Below are 18451 nucleotides of genomic sequence, written 5' to 3'. Positions count from 1 at the left end.
GGAAGCTGGGGGAGCTGGAGGATGCTGGGGTAGGGAGCTGCAGGATGCTGGGGAGTGGAGCTGGGGGGAGCTGAAGGATGCTGGGGGGAGCTGGAGGATGCTGGGGTGGGGAGCTGCAAGATGCTGGGGAGTGGAGCTGCAGGATACTGGGGAATGGAGCTGGAGGATGCTGGGGGGAGCTGAAGGATGCTGGGGTGGGGAGCTGCAGGATGCTGGGGAGTGGAGCTGGAGGATGCTGGGGGAGAGCTGAGAGGCCCCTTGATTTCTGATGACAGTCCTGGGCGTAACACTGGCCTGGCCCATCTGTAAGTCAATGTGGCCTCTGAGCCAAAAAGTTTGCCCACCCCTGGCTTAGGCTCTAGGCTTTTCCCAAGCCAAGCACACCACAGCCTTTTATACGAATCCAGTCAGTGTAATTGGCAGCTCTTTCACCTTATTTGCTGCTCTCTGAGGAAGGATTCTCTGGACCTCTATGGAGACAGGGTAGTTACACAGTTGTTAGTATATTTAACCCCACAATTGTGGGGTCCTGATTTTAATTTTACCCAGGGTGCCGTCTTGTACGTGTATACTAATATAGGTTCATGGTATTGCTTTCTACAGGCTATAAGGCAACCAAGGTTAATCCTACCAGGAAGAGCTCCATTTTATGTCCATGTTTGGCTGACCACACCCCTGGTGATATCAGGCCAGGCCCCCAGAATTACTAGGCCACGCCCTCGCTGCTTCATAATAATACAATACACCATACAACTAATCGTAATACCAATACCTTTGAGATATAAAGATGGAGCATTTTTATTAGGGCCCAGACAGCCCATAATTCCAGGGTTACCTTACACTCAAAAAGTACATTTTAGGGAGAACTACCCCTTTAAATCCTTCATATATTAGAATCCCTTTTATCTCCCGTTGCCAGGTTCTGGGCAGGTTATTATTTCAGATAAGGAAGGTGCCGGGCCTTTATCCAAACAGGGAGTGATCAATCCTAACTGACACATCATTTAGGTATTTAATTAATACATTACTCAATCAGAGAATCTCATTATACATTAACTAAAGGTAATATTCCCCCTTTTTTCTTTAAATGGGGCATTAGATAAACATCTCTTCTGTCTCCCGCCAACTGGGGGGGCTGGGAGTTGTAATTCAACAATAGCAGAAATTTCTCTTTTCTTACCCCCCCCCGTATTGCAAGTGGGGGTGAATTACTGGTTACTGGGGAGGCTACCGATAGAAGGCATTCCATTAGGGACCTTACATGAGAATACAGCAGTCGATCACTTTCTGGGGAGGCTAAGGCTCCCAAAATCTGCATTATTTGAATTCCAGCCCTGCTTCTAATTAATTACTCTGAATCATATTGCTTTGTATTCACTGAAGCACTTTCTAACTAATATTACTACTGCTTTTTTATGTAGTTTCCATGCAGTTTCAGCCTTGTCTAAGCCGCCATTGTCTCTCAGGTTGGCTGGCCAAAGGTTTCCTTATCACCTTCCATAGCCCGCTATCACTGCAGCTTTGCATTGCCCCACTATAAGCCCAGCACTGCATATGATTATGGGCATTAACAGCTTTTGTGGCACAGCGGGGAATCCAGGTCAGAGCTAAGATTTCCTCTTTGTGTTTTTATCTGGATTAAGTGAATGAACACTTCCAGCTGCTGATATCTGAGGCCTGAGAGCTGAGTCACTTTATCCGCCTCCATCTCCAGCTTCCGATCCTACTAATGTGTTTCTGCTGGGGGGGCTTAGGCCCCTGTGGCCTATATCAGCACATAGACTGTATCGGCGCATAGACTGTATCAGCACATAGACTGTATCGGCACATGGCGCATAGACTGTATCGGCGCATAGACTACATCGGCGCATAGACTGTATCGGCGCATAGACTGTATCGGCGCATAGACTGTATCGGCGCATAGACTGTATCGGCGCATAGACTGTATCGGCACATGGCGCATAAACTGTATCGGCGCATAGACTGTATCGGCGCATAGACTACATCGGCGCATAGACTACATCGGCGCATAGACTGTATTGGCGCATAGACTACATAGACGCATAGACTACATCGGTGCATAGACTATATCGGCGCAGACTGTATCAGCACATAGACTGTATCGGCGCATAGACTGTATCGGCGCATAGACTGTATCGGCGCATAGACTGTATCGGCGCATAGACTGTATCGGCGCATAGACTGTATCGGCGCATAGACTGTATCGGCGCATAGACTGTATCGGCGCATAGACTGTATCGGCACATGGCGCATAAACTGTATCGGCGCATAGACTGTATCGGCGCATAGACTACATCGGCGCATAGACTACATCGGCGCATAGACTGTATTGGCGCATAGACTACATAGACGCATAGACTACATCGGTGCATAGACTATATCATAGTTACATAGTTACATAGTTACATAGGGTTGAAAAAAGACCTGTGTCCATCAAGTTCAACCCATCCAAGTAAACCCAGCACACCTAACCCACACCTACCAATCTATACTCACATACATAAACTATAAATACAACCACTAGTACTAACTGTAGATATTAGTATCACAATAGCCTTGGATATTCTGATTGATCAAGAACTCATCCAGGCCCCTCTTAAAGGCATTAACAGAATCTGCCATTACCACATCACTAGGAAGGGCATTCCATAACCTCACTGCCCTCACCGTGAGGAACCCCCTACCCAACATCCCCCGGCAGGGCATTCCCCAACCCCCTCACTGCCCTCACCGTGAAAAACCACCTACGCTGCTTCAAATGGAAGCTCCGTTCCTCTAATCTAAAGGGGTGATATCGGCGCAGACTGTATCAGCACATAGACTGTATCGGCGCATAGACTGTATTGGCGCATAGACTACATAGACGCATAGACTACATCGGCGCAGACTGTATCGGCGCATAAACTGTATCGGCGCATAGACTGTATCGGCACATAGACTGTATCGGCACATGGCGCATAAACTGTATCGGCGCATAAACTGTATCGGCGCATAGACTGTATGGGCGCATAGACTGTATCGGCACATGGCGCATAAACTGTATCAGCGCATAAACTGTATCGGCGCATAGACTGTATGGGCGCATAGACTGTATCGGCGCATAAACTGTATCGGCGCATAGACTGTATGGGCACATAGACTGTATCGGCGCATAGACTGTATCGGCACATAGACTGTATCGGCGCATAAACTGTATCGGCGCATAGACTGTATGGGCACATAGACTGTATCGGCGCATAGACTGTATCGGTACATAGACTGTATCGGCGCATAAACTGTATCGGCGCATAGACTGTATCGGCGCATAAACTGTATCGGCGCATAGACTGTATGGGCACATAGACTGTATCGGCGCATAGACTGTATGGGCACATAGACTGTATCGGCGCATAGACTGTATCGGCGCATAGACTGTATCGGCGCATAGACTGTATCGGCACAGACTGTATCAGCACATAGACCTCTTTACCCGGCTTATCCCTCGAGCTCTCACCCACCAGTACAGGGTGAGATGGAACATACATGGCAGATAGAGATACAGTCCCTTACTTAACCTCTATATACTCAATGAGCTCCTGAGCTACTTTGCTTCATTCCCAAAGGGATATTGAGATAAAACAACTGTATCCTCTCTCAGGGTATTATTTGCACTTGTGATCTCACTCTATACAGTTCCCTAGGTCTTGGTAAGGTTAGAAAATTAATTCCGATTCCACAGTGTCCCTATAGCAGTGGTTTTCAGTCTCCTAGTTGTTTTTTTAGCTTTGAGGTCCAAAATGTAGTCAGGAGCCTCATTAACTCATTAATCAGCACATAGACTGTATCGGCACATGGCGCATAGACTGTATCGGCGCATAGACTACATCGGCGCATAGACTGTATCGGCGCATAGACTGTATCGGCGCATAGACTGTATCGGCGCATAGACTGTATCGGCACATGGCGCATAAACTGTATCGGCGCATAGACTGTATCGGCGCATAGACTACATCGGCGCATAGACTACATCGGCGCATAGACTGTATCGCCGCATAGACTACATCGGCGCATAGACTACATCGGCGCATAGACTACATCGGCGCATAGACTGTATCGCCGCATAGACTACATCGGCGCATAGACTGTATTGGCGCATAGACTACATAGACGCATAGACTACATCGGTGCATAGACTATATCGGCGCAGACTGTATCAGCACATAGACTGTGTCGGCGCATAGACTGTATTGGCGCATAGACTACATAGACGCATAGACTACATCGGCGCAGACTGTATCGGCGCATAAACTGTATCGGCGCATAGACTGTATCGGCACATAGACTGTATCGGCACATGGCGCATAAACTGTATCGGCGCATAAACTGTATCGGCGCATAAACTGTATCGGCGCATAGACTGTATCGGCGCATAAACTGTATCGGCGCATAGACTGTATGGGCACATAGACTGTATCGGCGCATAGACTGTATCGGCGCATAGACTGTATCGGCGCATAGACTGTATCGGCACAGACTGTATCGGCGCATAGACTGTATCGGCGCATAGACTGTATCGGCGCATAGACTGTATCGGCGCATAGACTGTATGGGCGCATAGACTGTATCGGCGCATAGACTGTATGGGCGCATAGACTGTATCGGCGCATAGACTGTATGGGCGCATAGACTGTATCGGCGCATAGACTGTATCGGCGCATAGACTGTATGGGCGCATAGACTGTATGGGCACATAGACTGTATCGGCGCATAGACTGTATGGGCACATAGACTGTATCGGCGCATAGACTGTATCGGCGCATAGACTGTATCGGCGCATAGACTGTATCGGCACATAGACTGTATCGGCGCATAGACTGTATCGGCACAGACTGTATCAGCACATAGACCTCTTTACCCGGCTTATCCCTCGAGCTCTCACCCACCAGTACAGGGTGAGATGGAACATACATGGCAGATAGAGATTCAGTCCCTTACTTAACCTCTATATACTCAATGAGCTCCTGAGCTACTTTGCTTCATTCCCAAAGGGATATTGAGATAAAACAACTGTATCCTCTCTCAGGGTATTATTTGCACTTGTGATCTCGCTCCATTCGAACAGTTCCCTAGGTCTTGGTAAGGTTAGAAAATTAATTCCGATTCCACAGTGTCCCTATAGCAGTGGTTTTCAGTCTCCTAGTTGTTTTTTTAGCTTTGAGGTCCAAAATGTAGTCGGGAGCCTCATTAACTCATTAAAACATTACATATATATATATATAGATTGTAAGCTCTAAGGGGCAGGGACCTCCATCCTCTTGTGTTTTTGACTATTAACTTATTGCAACTGTATCTTGTATTTATTTGTATTTATTGTTATACTGTGTATTTATCTATTATTATCTTATTAACCCCCTGTTTGTATTAATGAATTCTACTGTACAGCGCTGCGTACATAAGTAGCACTTTATAAATAAAAATATACACACATATATAACAAAAACATGGCTGGGTGTAGGTCCCAGTGGCTTCAAAGCAGGTTTGAGTTTCTGACTTGGAGGCACATTTTGGAGGTATAAAGATAGTATTTTCTGCCAAACAGAGCCTCCTGTAGTCTGCCAGTCCACATTGAGATACCAAATAACCAATCACAGCACTTACTGGTCACCCAGGGAACTTTTTTCATGCTTGCCTCAACCTTTTTTATATTTAAATGCTGCTTAGGGGTGAATAAGGTTGGGGACCCCTGATCTAAGAAAACAAACAACTATTCTCCTTATATCTCACCCTAAATAGCTATCAGGCCTCTGCTCTGGGCCCCACAATTTGGGAACCACAGGCACATGTTGAGGTGGACTTGACTAGAGGTCCCCATACACGGGCAGACATCGCCAAGCGAGTGGATCTTCTACCAATATCCCCCACCTACGGGTGGGCGATATCGGAGAATCCAGGGTAATTCAATCGTTTGGCCTGGGGCCAAATGATCGTATTATAATGATGGGTATAGGCAAAGTCGGTTCGGGGACCGCACCAACGAGCCGATGCGGTCCCTGATCCGACTAGATTTTCTAACCTGCCCAATTGAGATCTGGTTGATTTCAGGCGAGATATCGGTCGGGCAGGCCCGTTGGGAGTGCCCATACACGGGTCGATTAGCTGCCAAATCGATCTAAGGGACCCATATCGGCAGCTAGAATCGGCCCGTGTATGGGGACCTTAGGGCAATTTTATAGTCAACTGGATCATTAGACTTTCCACAGGACTTGACCAACAATTCCCTTAGAACAGCCCTGTCTACCTCTTTTCATGTAGTGACCTAGTTAGCTGATATACTGCATTTTGCTGGAGAAGCTGTGCTCACAGTCAGGCACTGGGCTGGCCAAAAAAAACATTTTTGAAGACCACATGTGGCCTGAAGGTCTCCAGTTAAACAACCCTTCATTAGAACATTAGAAAATGTTAAAAGGCTACACCAGTCTAAACAGATCACTAGATCCTTAAAGAGATAAACCAACCTAAATCCAATCAAAGTTTTACAGTCAGTTTGGGGACCACATCAACGAGTCAATGTGATCCCTGATAGCCCATTGTTGGGGCCCATACACAGGTAGATAAGTTGCCAAATCAGTCTAAAGGACCAACATTGGCAGCTAAAATCAGGCCGTGTATGGGCACCTTAAGCCATAGCAACAGCAGGAGTCCCTGAGTATAGGAAAGTCAGGACACATTTAACCCTAAACTAGGCTATTTGCTATGGTCCGGCCCTAGCTGATCCCATAGACCAGAAGGTTACCAAGTTGTACTCTTGAGCAGACGAACACAATGCGGCTCTTCATCAAACAAGATGGGGGAATGGAGTTAATGTATATATGGAGTTAATGTATATATACATTTAGATTAAGCAGAGAGCACTTCTGCCAGATAAAATAATAACCCACCGGCAGGAAAGTCATTTTGGAGACATGCAAGATCCTGCCGTTGCTGGTGTGCGGCCAATGTGCCCTTTCCTGCCAGGCTATTAACGTTTCAGTTTGCATTGTCTGACACATCCCTTGCACAGATCTGCAGGTAAATTGTTCCTGCTCGTCTTTCCTTCCGTAATATATCCATTCCTAAAACCTCTTTAGAAAGACAAATATTCTATGAACCTGCTCACAATGCTAATACAATTGGACACAGTCATTTTTTTTCCTGAAAGATGAGGCCTTAGTGGAGGCATTTGGGCAGGTATTGTAGAATTAAAGGGGAACTCTAGTTTCCAAGCCAAAGTTTGTTAAATATACCCACAGAAACCCCTAATATCCCTATCACTGTAATCTGTTCCTTCAAACAGTAGGAATAAATCCCATTTATATACTGAAATCCAGCTGCAAAACTGTTCTTCTCTTTCTGCATCATTTGAAATCCTGGCAGGGGAGGAGGGACTAAAACACTGACGTTACAGATTGTAACAACTTCCCCACAGCTTACAGGCAGCATGCAGGAACTACATAACCCACAATGCATTGCACTGGGCTGTTCCTTTCTTTATTGACATCACGTGTGCAGCAGGGGATTGTGGGATTGGGAGGAGGCAGGCTGGGGCAGACAACTACTGTTACATTTTATTTGAGTCACAAAGTAGTCAGCCAGATCAGCAGGGGTACAGGGGGCGGGGCTTAGGGAACTGTTCCAAACCAGATCATTACATTAAATATCATGAAAAGGCTGCATATTTTTAATTGATGTATATTGCAAAGTTGCTTGGAATGATGTTTACTTTTTAAAAAGCTTAAGTTGTGTTTGGGTGGAGTTCCCCTTTAACTTGAAGGTTAACTCATATTTAGGGCAGTGGTTTAGCTAGCCCCCAGTGGGTAAAGCCCTAAATGGAACACATCTGGGCAGTAATAAATCCCTTTCCACAAAGACAAACCACAGAAGCTGTTCTAATATCATCTGACTTAAGCTTCCATTGACTCAGTAGCTGCAGGGCAACTTCATGGACACTAATTCACCAAAGAAAATGGAGTGTCACTTTTCTGCACATTTCTGCACATGTTGCTCATTAACACCAGGCCGCAGTTCATTATAGTGGTATCCATGTCCTTTGCATGTCAGCTGGGTTGAAGTGATATCCCCCCCTTTCCCCCCCCCCCCCCCCCCCCCCCCAGCAGCCGATCAGCAGAACAATGGGAAGGGAGCAAGATAGCAGCTCCCAGTAGGTATCAGAATAGCACTCAATAGTAAGAAATCCAAGTCCGGCTTGGGACTCCTCCAGTTACATGGGAGTAGGAGAAACAATAGGTTAGCTGAAAGCAGTTCTAATGTGTAGCACTGGCTGAAAGCTCAGACTCAGGCACACTTTACTGCTGCGCTGCAAGTTGGAGTGATATCCCCCCCTCACCCCCAGCAGCCAATCAGTAGAACAATGGGAAGGGAGCAAGATAGCAGCTCCCAGTAGGTATCAGAATAGCACTCAATAGTAAGAAATCCAAGTCCGGCTTGGGACTCCTCCAGTTACATGGGAGTAGGAGAAACAATAGGTTAGCTGAAAGCAGTTCTAATGTGTAGCGCTGGCTGAAAGCTCAGACTCAGGCACACTTTACTGCTGCGCTGCAAGTTGGAGTGATATCCCCCCCTCACCCCCAGCAGCCAATCAGCAGAACAATGGGAAGGGAGCAAGATAGCAGCTCCCAGTAGGTATCAGAATAGCACTCAATAGTAAGAAATCCAAGTCCGGCTTGGGACTCCTCCAGTTACATGGGAGTAGGAGAAACAATAGGTTAGCTGAAAGCAGTTCTAATGTGTAGCGCTGGCTGAAAGCTCAGACTCAGGCACAAGGCACTGAGATGGCGCCTACACACCAATATTACAGCTACAAATACATTTGTTGGTTCCAGATTGAATTAAAATGATGATGTTGTATAGTGAAGTCCATGGAGCCTCTGAACAGACTGAGGGCCATAAAAATCCTTTGGCGGGACACATCTGGCCCGCGGGCCTCCAGTTGCACAGCCCTGGTTTAAACCATGATGTACAGTATATGCGATAACTGTCATCCTGCAGCGGCATCTACCCACACTAGATATAAATGACTGGAACTGATTGGCCCACAGAGGGAAAGAAAAGTATGTTATGTATTAATGTGCAGAAGAAACATCCTACTGACTTGCCATTTAACAGGAAAATTATTTCCACCTCTGTGTATTCATTAAACACATTGCAACATGGAAGGAAACAGAAAAATATAATTTTTTGAGCCAAACGTTCCGGTGCGAGTGAATAAATGTCTCAGGCATTAACAGCTTTTTCCCCAGAGTAACAGTAAAAGCTTTGTAAATTGCAGAATGTTTTTGGGAACGAGGTGGCGTAGATGCCTCATAACCAGTATTTACCTGCCCAATAGCCGCTGTAGCTGCCCATACACGTTACGATTCTTCCCTCCCTAATGACTAATTTCAGTGGGATCCAACAAATCTGTCAGATTACTGTAAGGTTATTGGATGCCATGCAAGCATGAAAAAGTTCCCGGGGGTGCCCAATAAGGGCTGTTTGGTAACCCCTATGTGGACTGGCAGCCTACAGGGGGTTCTGTTTGGCAGTACACATGGTTTTTATGCAACCAAAATGTGCCTTCAAGCCAAAAATTCAGAATCTAGAGTTCCCTGTATAACTCAGCCTGCAGCCTTGTGCCTTTATATGGGCACAGAGCCCCTCAGTGACTGCTAATATCCTTATCATTTACAGTAGGGGGTACATTATCCCTTATAATACATGAGTGATACTCAGAGTTCCCTGTATAACTCAGCCTGCAGCCTTGTGCCTTTATATGGTCACAGAACCCCTCAGTGACTGCTAATATCCTTATCATTTACAGTAGGGGGTACATTATCCCTTATAATACATGAGTGATACTCAGAGTTCCCTGTATAACTCAGCCTGTAGCCTTGTGCCTTTATATGGGCACAGAAGCCCTCAGTGACTGCTAATATCCTTATCATTTACAGTAGGGGGTACATTATCCCTTATAATACATGAGTGATACTCAGAGTTCCCTGTATAACTCAGCCTGCAGCCTTGTGCCTTTATATGGGCACAGAACCCCTCAGTGACTTCTAATATCCTTATCATTTACAGTAGGGGGTACAGTATCCCTTATAATACATGAGTGATACTCAGAGTTCCCTGTATAACTCAGCCTGCAGCCTTGTGCCTTTATATGGGGGGCACAGAACCCCTCAGTGACTGCTAATATCCTTATCATTTACAGTAGGGGTTACATTATCCCTTATAATACATGAGTGATACTCAGAGTTCCCTGTATAACTCAGCCTGCAGCCTTGTGCCTTTATATGGGCACAGAACCCCTCAGTGACTGCTAATATCCTTATCATTTACAGTAGGGGGTACATTATCCCTTATAATACATGAGTGATACTCAGAGTTCCCTGTATAACTCAGCCTCCGGCTTTGCGCCTTTATATGGGCACAGAACCCCTCAGTGACTGCTAATATCCTTATCATTTACAGTAGGGGGTACATTATCCCTTATAATACATGAGTGATACTCAGAGTTCCCTGTATAACTCAGCCTGCAGCCTTGTGCCTTTATATGGGCACAGAACCCCTCAGTGACTGCTAATATCCTTATCATTTACAGTAGGGGGTACATTATCCCTTATAATACATGAGTGATACTCAGAGTTCCCTGTATAACTCAGCCTGCAGCCTTGTGCCTTTATATGGGCACAGAACCCCTCAGTGACTGCTAATATCCTTATCATTTACAGTAGGGGGTACATTATCCCTTATAATACATGAGTGATACTCAGAGTTCCCTGTATAACTCAGCCTGCAGCCTTGTGCCTTTATATGGGCACAGAACCCTCAGTGACTGCTAATATCCTTATCATTTACAGTAGGGGGTACATTATCCCTTATAATACATGAGTGATACTCAGAGTTCCCTGTATAACTCAGCCTGCAGCCTTGTGCCTTTATATGGGCACAGAACCCCTCAGTGACTGCTAATATCCTTATCATTTACAGTAGGGGGTACATTATCCCTTATAATACATGAGTGATACTCAGAGTTCCCTGTATAACTCAGCCTGCAGCCTTGTGCCTTTATATGGGGGGCACAGAACCCCTCAGTGACTGCTAATATCCTTATCATTTACAGTAGGGGGTACATTATCCCTTATAATACATGAGTGATACTCAGAGTTCCCTGTATAACTCAGCCTGCAGCCTTGTGCCTTTATATGGGCACAGAACCCCTCAGTGACTGCTAATATCCTTATCATTTACAGTAGGGGGTACATTATCCCTTATAATACATGAGTGATACTCAGAGTTCCCTGTATAACTCAGCCTGCAGCCTTGTGCCTTTATATGGGGGGCACAGAACCCCTCAGTGACTGCTAATATCCTTATCATTTACAGTAGGGGGTACATTATCCCTTATAATACATGAGTGATACTCAGAGTTCCCTGTATAACTCAGCCTGCAGCCTTGTGCCTTTATATGGGCACAGAACCCCTCAGTGACTGCTAATATCCTTATCATTTACAGTAGGGGGTACATTATCCCTTATAATACATGAGTGATACTCAGAGTTCCCTGTATAACTCAGCCTGCAGCCTTGTGCCTTTATATGGGCACAGAACCCCTCAGTGACTGCTAATATCCTTATCATTTACAGTAGGGGGTACATTATCCCTTATAATACATGAGTGATACTCAGAGTTCCCTGTATAACTCAGCCTGCAGCCTTGTGCCTTTATATGGGCACAGAACCCCTCAGTGACTGCTAATATCCTTATCATTTACAGTAGGGGGTACATTATCCCTTATAATACATGAGTGATACTCAGAGTTCCCTGTATAACTCAGCCTGCAGCCTTGTGCCTTTATATGGGCACAGAACCCCTCAGTGACTGCTAATATCCTTATCATTTACAGTAGGGGGTACATTATCCCTTATAATACATGAGTGATACTCAGAGTTCCCTGTATAACTCAGCCTGCAGCCTTGTGCCTTTATATGGGCACAGAACCCCTCAGTGACTGCTAATATCCTTATCATTTACAGTAGGGGGTACATTATCCCTTATAATACATGAGTGATACTCAGAGTTCCCTGTATAACTCAGCCTGCAGCCTTGTGCCTTTATATGGGCACAGAACCCCTCAGTGACTGCTAATATCCTTATCATTTACAGTAGGGGGTACATTATCCCTTATAATACATGAGTGATACTCAGAGTTCCCTGTATAACTCAGCCTGCAGCCTTGTGCCTTTATATGGGCACAGAACCCCTCAGTGACTGCTAATATCCTTATCATTTACAGTAGGGGGTACATTATCCCTTATAATACATGAGTGATACTCAGAGTTCCCTGTATAACTCAGCCTGCAGCCTTGTGCCTTTATATGGGCACAGAACCCCTCAGTGACTTCTGATATTTTTCTGTTTTGCATACAGATGTAAACGCTTCCTTTTATATGTCACGGGTAATTTCCATGATTTTGTTTGCACTAGTTCGATATATACAGTGTATAAAAAGAAATGATTCCATGCTCCTCTGGGAGCTTACACTGTTATTATAAGGAAATATATAAATACTGATTGGCTGCGGGCTGTAAGAGAAGAGCTGTTCTATTCCAAAACTGAATAATCAGGAACTTGCTGCCATCCTAATGCAACGAGACGTTCATTTTTAACTGAAAGTTACCTGCACAGGTGAGGTTGGGTAGGAAGGTCTCATTGTAAGGTGCAATTGTTTGAAGGTTTTGGTTAGGGAATAAAGGCCCAAATTGTAGTGCATGATCAGAGAAATATAAGTAGTAAAGACAATGCATTTCCCTCTATTCCTTGTATCTAAGAAAGTGTTACCTTTTCTTGCAGCTCCAGCCTCGCACAAATGCTCCATTGTTCTGTAGTTTTCCATCAATCCCTTCTGCCAAGGATCCTCTGCTGAAGTATATTTTTACTTAAAAAGCACATTTTATTTTTTTTTCTAATTATAAAACTGTATCAGAGCACTTACTATGTCTCCTGTAATTAGCTTTGTCTCAGGGGTCTCCATTCTTTATTAACCTATGAAAAAATATTTTTTTAATATTAAAAATTGGGAAGCAATACTAGCATGAAAAAGGTACCTAGAGGGTGACCAGTAAGGGCTGTGATTGGCTATTTGGTAGCCCAATGTGGATTTGCAGACTACAGGAGGCTCTGTTTGGCAGTGCATATGATCTTTATGCCTCCAAAACTTGTCCCCCAAGTCAGAAATTCAAAAATAACTACCTGCTTTGGAGCCACAGGGAGCAAATTCCAAGGGGTTGGGGAGCAACATGTGAGCCACTGGTTGGGATCGCTGCTTTAACTTGAGATAATGAGCTCTGTTAAAACAACCCACTTCCTTCACTCCTTTGTTGTGGCTGTTTTAGTTTACAGATGAGCAGAAGTCCTTTATGCAGGGGGTTTATCTGTTCCCTGGGGTATAATTATCTTGCAAGAACCAGTTAAAAACATAGAATTGCACTTCAATTTCCTGTTTGCCCTGATTAGCACAAGAAATAACAAAAACCAGTGATTATTCTTAAATAAAACAATAGGCAAAAAGTCTGTTTAGCACAAGCCCTATTTATTGAGTATGGGATATGCTGGGGTGTATATTGCCATGAAGCATTAAAATATAAGAAAAATCTATATTGGCCTTTAAAGGAGAAGAAAAGGCTAGTAAAGAGTTAATCTCAAGCTGCAGGCATACCTTCAGTTGTCTCAATAGTGCCCTTAAGTCTCTCCATATTTCACCTGTTCAGATGATCAGAAGCCTCATAGGGGAAAAAAACGCTGAGCTCTGTAAAGAAAGTTCCCATTAGGTCCTCAATCCTGCACCAAGACCGGGGTACATGCTCAGTTAGTAAGACTATGAGTCAGCTTCCTGCTGATTGGCTCAGATCCACATTCCTAAAGGGGGGGTGTAAGTTCTTAGCATTCTTGAGGGAGGGGGGAGCAGGAGAGAGAAGAGAGCTGTGTGTCTGTGGCACAGGAAGACAGACACAACAAATCTTTTGACAGAGGACTTAGTGCAGCGTTCAAAAGTATAAGGGATATGGATAGGGGATGTAAAAAGGGGTGTTAGAAAGAGATAGTAAGAAAACAATAGAATAGAGGAAGAAAGCACAAGAAAATGAAGGAAGAGAGCATTAAAGAAAGGAAAGCTGAAGATAAAATGTAATGGGGAGAGCAAAGGCTACAAGAAATAGAGACATGAGAAACAGACAAGAAATAGAAAAGTGCTGAACAGAAAGGGATGGGGGACGTTGGAAGGGTTGTACATCATGAGGGAACAGAAGAAAAAGAAAATACAGAAATGGAGAGAAAATGAAAGAACAGAGAGAAGAGTGTAGGATGGTGTGGGAAGGGCTGATCCAACAGGAGACACGAGAGGAGGGAAATATCAGGAGGATTATAGAAGAAAAATGAGAATATTGAGGTAAGAGATTGCTGGTTAGGTACAGGAGAAAAGGAGTTGAAAACAGAGGAAAGACTTTGGGATCAGCTGTTTCCCCTACACGTGGCACAGGGTAAATAGGAGATCAATTACAAAATGTCTCAGAATAGCAATGTTTATATCATACTAAAAGTCAAAAGGTGAACTGCCTCACATATAAAATAAATCACATCATATATACACTCGAGCTGGACAAGATCCACTTGTTTGGCAAATGTCACTGAAGGAGCAGATCTTTACTTGATTTTGGCCAAATTGAGATGATCCAGTGGTTTGGCCCCTGGAGCAACAACGATAATTATAATGAGGGCCTACAGAGACCTCCCAGAATGTACCCTGGGGGTGTGGGGGCCCCTGGGGGGGCAGCAGCCCAGGTAGGCCCTAAACGCCGTAGTTACAAATAACTTACCCTTTACTGATATTTATGTTCCAAACATCATCTCATCTTTATGCTCATTTTTTTCATGTTATTAATTATTTTTCAGTAGTTTGGCCTTTGGCATCCAGCTTCCTAGTTTCTTAGCAACGTTGATTAGTTCCTATATGAATTAAATATTCTCTCAGATTAATCAATCTTATGTGCCGCATTTCATTCTGTTCCCTTTCCTACAGAGAAAAAAACAGCAAAAATCCTTAGTCTCATATTTATCTGAAAGGGGTTGAAACTTCCATCATGGCTCCCAAATGGCAATTACACCTGTCTCTGGATAATAAACCGACGTATGTAATAACAGCACTGGGCTTTTATTTAATAGCAGTTTCCTGCATTTCATGGATCTACTGCACTCACCTCCTTGCTTCTAATCACAGGGGTGCCCCCCAGCCCTCTACTGAACAGCCTGTCAGACAATGTTCCCTTTAATTCCTTCTTGTGCGCAAAAAAACTCTGTTGTGTGCACATTTTTAAAAAATGTGCGTTTAAATCTGAATCTATTTTCGCACAAAATCCTTTGTGTGCACTACAATTTGTTGTGTGCACTGGGCAGGGGCGTATTTATATATAGGCACCTATTTAATCATACATTTCAAAGAAAAAAAAAATTAAAACCTTCCGCGGAGGCCGCAGGAGGGGCGTGACATCACTATCAGTGGAAGTGACATCATGTGTATAGGAAGTAAAGTTTGTGTGTGAATGATGTCACTTCCCCAAGCTGAGGGGTGCATTTAGGTCCGGTGCGTACGGTGGCCCTATAGCCCTGCCCGTTGCTCTCAGAGACCTTATGGATGGATCTGAATGTGAGGGGGATAATAGGGTGCATTTACTTACCTTGGCGCAGTCAGCACTTTTGGATGCAATCACCATGTTTTTTTCCCCACAATGCTTCACTTTTAAATTCAGAGTAGACTTTATGCCTCATTGCATGCGTAATGTGGACCCAATTGTGCTGCATCTGACGCAAATGTGTATATTTAGTCAAAATGGATGTCAGGGCCTGAATGCTTCTTTGTAAATCAGACGAAGTTGCACTGAATCTTTCCGCAGTCGGCCTGGTTTCAGTGTTCGCTCTTGTCAGTTCCAGTGTTCTGCGTGCAAATGGTATCCGGCAAGGTTGCTGTGTCTATTAACCCAAGGCACTGAGGGGACCCCCGAGTTACCACCTGGTCAAGAGGTATTGGTAGCTCCAGGCTTTTTTGCACAGTGCCGTGCAGGCAGGAAGGTCTGATCACCACCAAGCGCAACTATGGAAGTGCGCAGAGCACATTTGGACACAAGTCCCTTTAAAGGAACAGTAACACCAAAAAATGAAAGTGTATAAAAGTAACTAAAATATAATGTGCTGCTGCCCTGCACTGGTAAAAGTTGTGTGTTTACTTCAGAAAGTCTACTATAATTTATATAAATAAGCTGCTATGTAGCCATGGGGGCAGCCATTCAAAGGAGAAAAGGCACAGGCACATAGCAGATAAAACACTATTGTATTCTACAGAACTTATCCGCTATCTGCTATGTAACCTGTGCCTTTTCTCCTTTTTTCCAGCTTGAACGACTGCCCCCGTGGCTACACAGCAGCTTATTATATAAATTATAGTAGTGTTACTGTAGCAAACACACCAGTTTTACCAGTGCAGGGCAACAGTGCATTATAGTTTTATTACTTTAAAGCTCTTTTATTTTTTGGTGTTACTGTTCCTTTAAATAAAAAAGGTTTTAGATGCCATTCACTGGGGGGGGGAAAGTGCAAATTGCAATTTTTCACGGTTTCATTTGATTGAGTCGTTTAGATTCAAGTGTTTTATTAAGAAAACATTCAAGTTGGTAAAAAATTTTTTAAAAAACCCAAAAACTCTTACAGGTCCCTATCACCCAAAAATTGCTTCCCCCACCAGAGGTGCCGGCTAATATGCACTCCAGTTGGGGGAAACAATATTTAAAAAAAAATAAAAAATACCCCCCTAGAGTGTTAGGCTGCCCAGGGAGCCCAACGTGTCGCTGTGATGTCCCGCAGTCGCCCAAAGTTGTCTGTCTTCGGGCGACCGCGGAACATTGCAGCGCCGCGTATGCCATCCCACTGGCGATTTTACATTCTAGACAGTGGGATGGCATTGCGGGGGGATTAGTCGCTTGTGACAAGGAAGATTTGTTGCGGGGTGACTTATCTCCCTGTGTACCACTGCCCTAACCGTGGCAATTAATCAATGCGTGGGCCTCACCCTAACAACCCAAGTATGTATGTTATCAGGTACATTCATTCAGTCTGAACCGTTTCAGTCTTGATTGAGGCAAGGAAATCTTGTGCGTGGCTCGCTATTTGTTCTGCTTATCTGCCAGCACTCATACACTCATACAATGGCTGCTCTGTTGCATTTACTGATAAAACCAACATCTTTTAACAATTTTTATTGATGTTAAACAACCTATTTTTACAGAACTAAATGTGGACATTAACTAGATTTTCCTCCATAGTAACCAAAACACATTGGCCGATGGGCTGAACGGACTGATATCATACATTGGGCATACACTGAGATGGGCATATTTTATCATTCCATTTGTATGGGCTGACAATTCTCATGATCAGAACCAGGGTTGGGCTGGGGTACCGCCCAACCACCACTGCAATGCACACCCCTGCCCTTCGCCTTTACCCCCTTTCCGCCCCACCTCTGGAGAGAAATTAAAGATGGACATTTTTCACAGTGGAACACACAACCATTTCTAATTTGGGTTGAATTTCCCTGAATTTGGCTGGCTTGCAGGCAGACAGCAGGGCCCAACAGGATCGGGGCTCACTGCCATTTCAACTGGTATCCCAGTGGGTCAGTCCAACGCCGATCTAAACTGTAGGATTAAAAGAGAACCTTTGACTCCAGTTTTTCTGCACTGATACTGTATTTTTGCTTCCTAAATGGATCATTTAAGCCTGGGATGGGGCCAAGTACCCAAAAGCTGAAACAGCAATTTTACTGCTCTGAAAAAGAAGCACAAGTCCAGTACAGTTAGTGCTGCGCTTTCCCTAACCGTGTTACAGCAACCTGATTGGCCAAGATATTCAAACAATCAATTATTTAGCCAGTCAAATTGCTGAGAGGCAGGAACCTGCAAAGTGAGTGAATTTCTGTTCATCTAATAACCCAGCATGAAGGCAGAAGTGCAGGTCAGTGGGACTTTTGGCAGATGATGGTTAAGGGAATTTATTGTGTTATGTCCACTATTCCACAGGGTTCCCCTAGACTAAACACTGGTAATATAATCTCAGAGAAGTAAGGTTATGACTTTGAAAGCTTTTTATTTATTCTGACAGTGGTTAAGATTAGCAAAATATGATACACAGGCTTAATATTCCCATTCAACAAATACAAAGCAGAAATGGATTTGCCATGGTGAAGTCAGCTCTGCACTTTTGCATCCTTGCGTGACTTATAAAACCCACTCTCGGAGCACACTGGGCAGGTCCATTTTCTGTGAATATGGTTACAAATACTGTATTTTATATACTGAACTTGCTG

Source organism: Xenopus tropicalis, chromosome 5, assembly GCF_000004195.4.
Source record: "Xenopus tropicalis strain Nigerian chromosome 5, UCB_Xtro_10.0, whole genome shotgun sequence".
NCBI classification, from domain to species: Eukaryota; Metazoa; Chordata; class Amphibia; order Anura; family Pipidae; genus Xenopus; species Xenopus tropicalis.
This window is presented reverse-complemented; position numbering follows the sequence as displayed.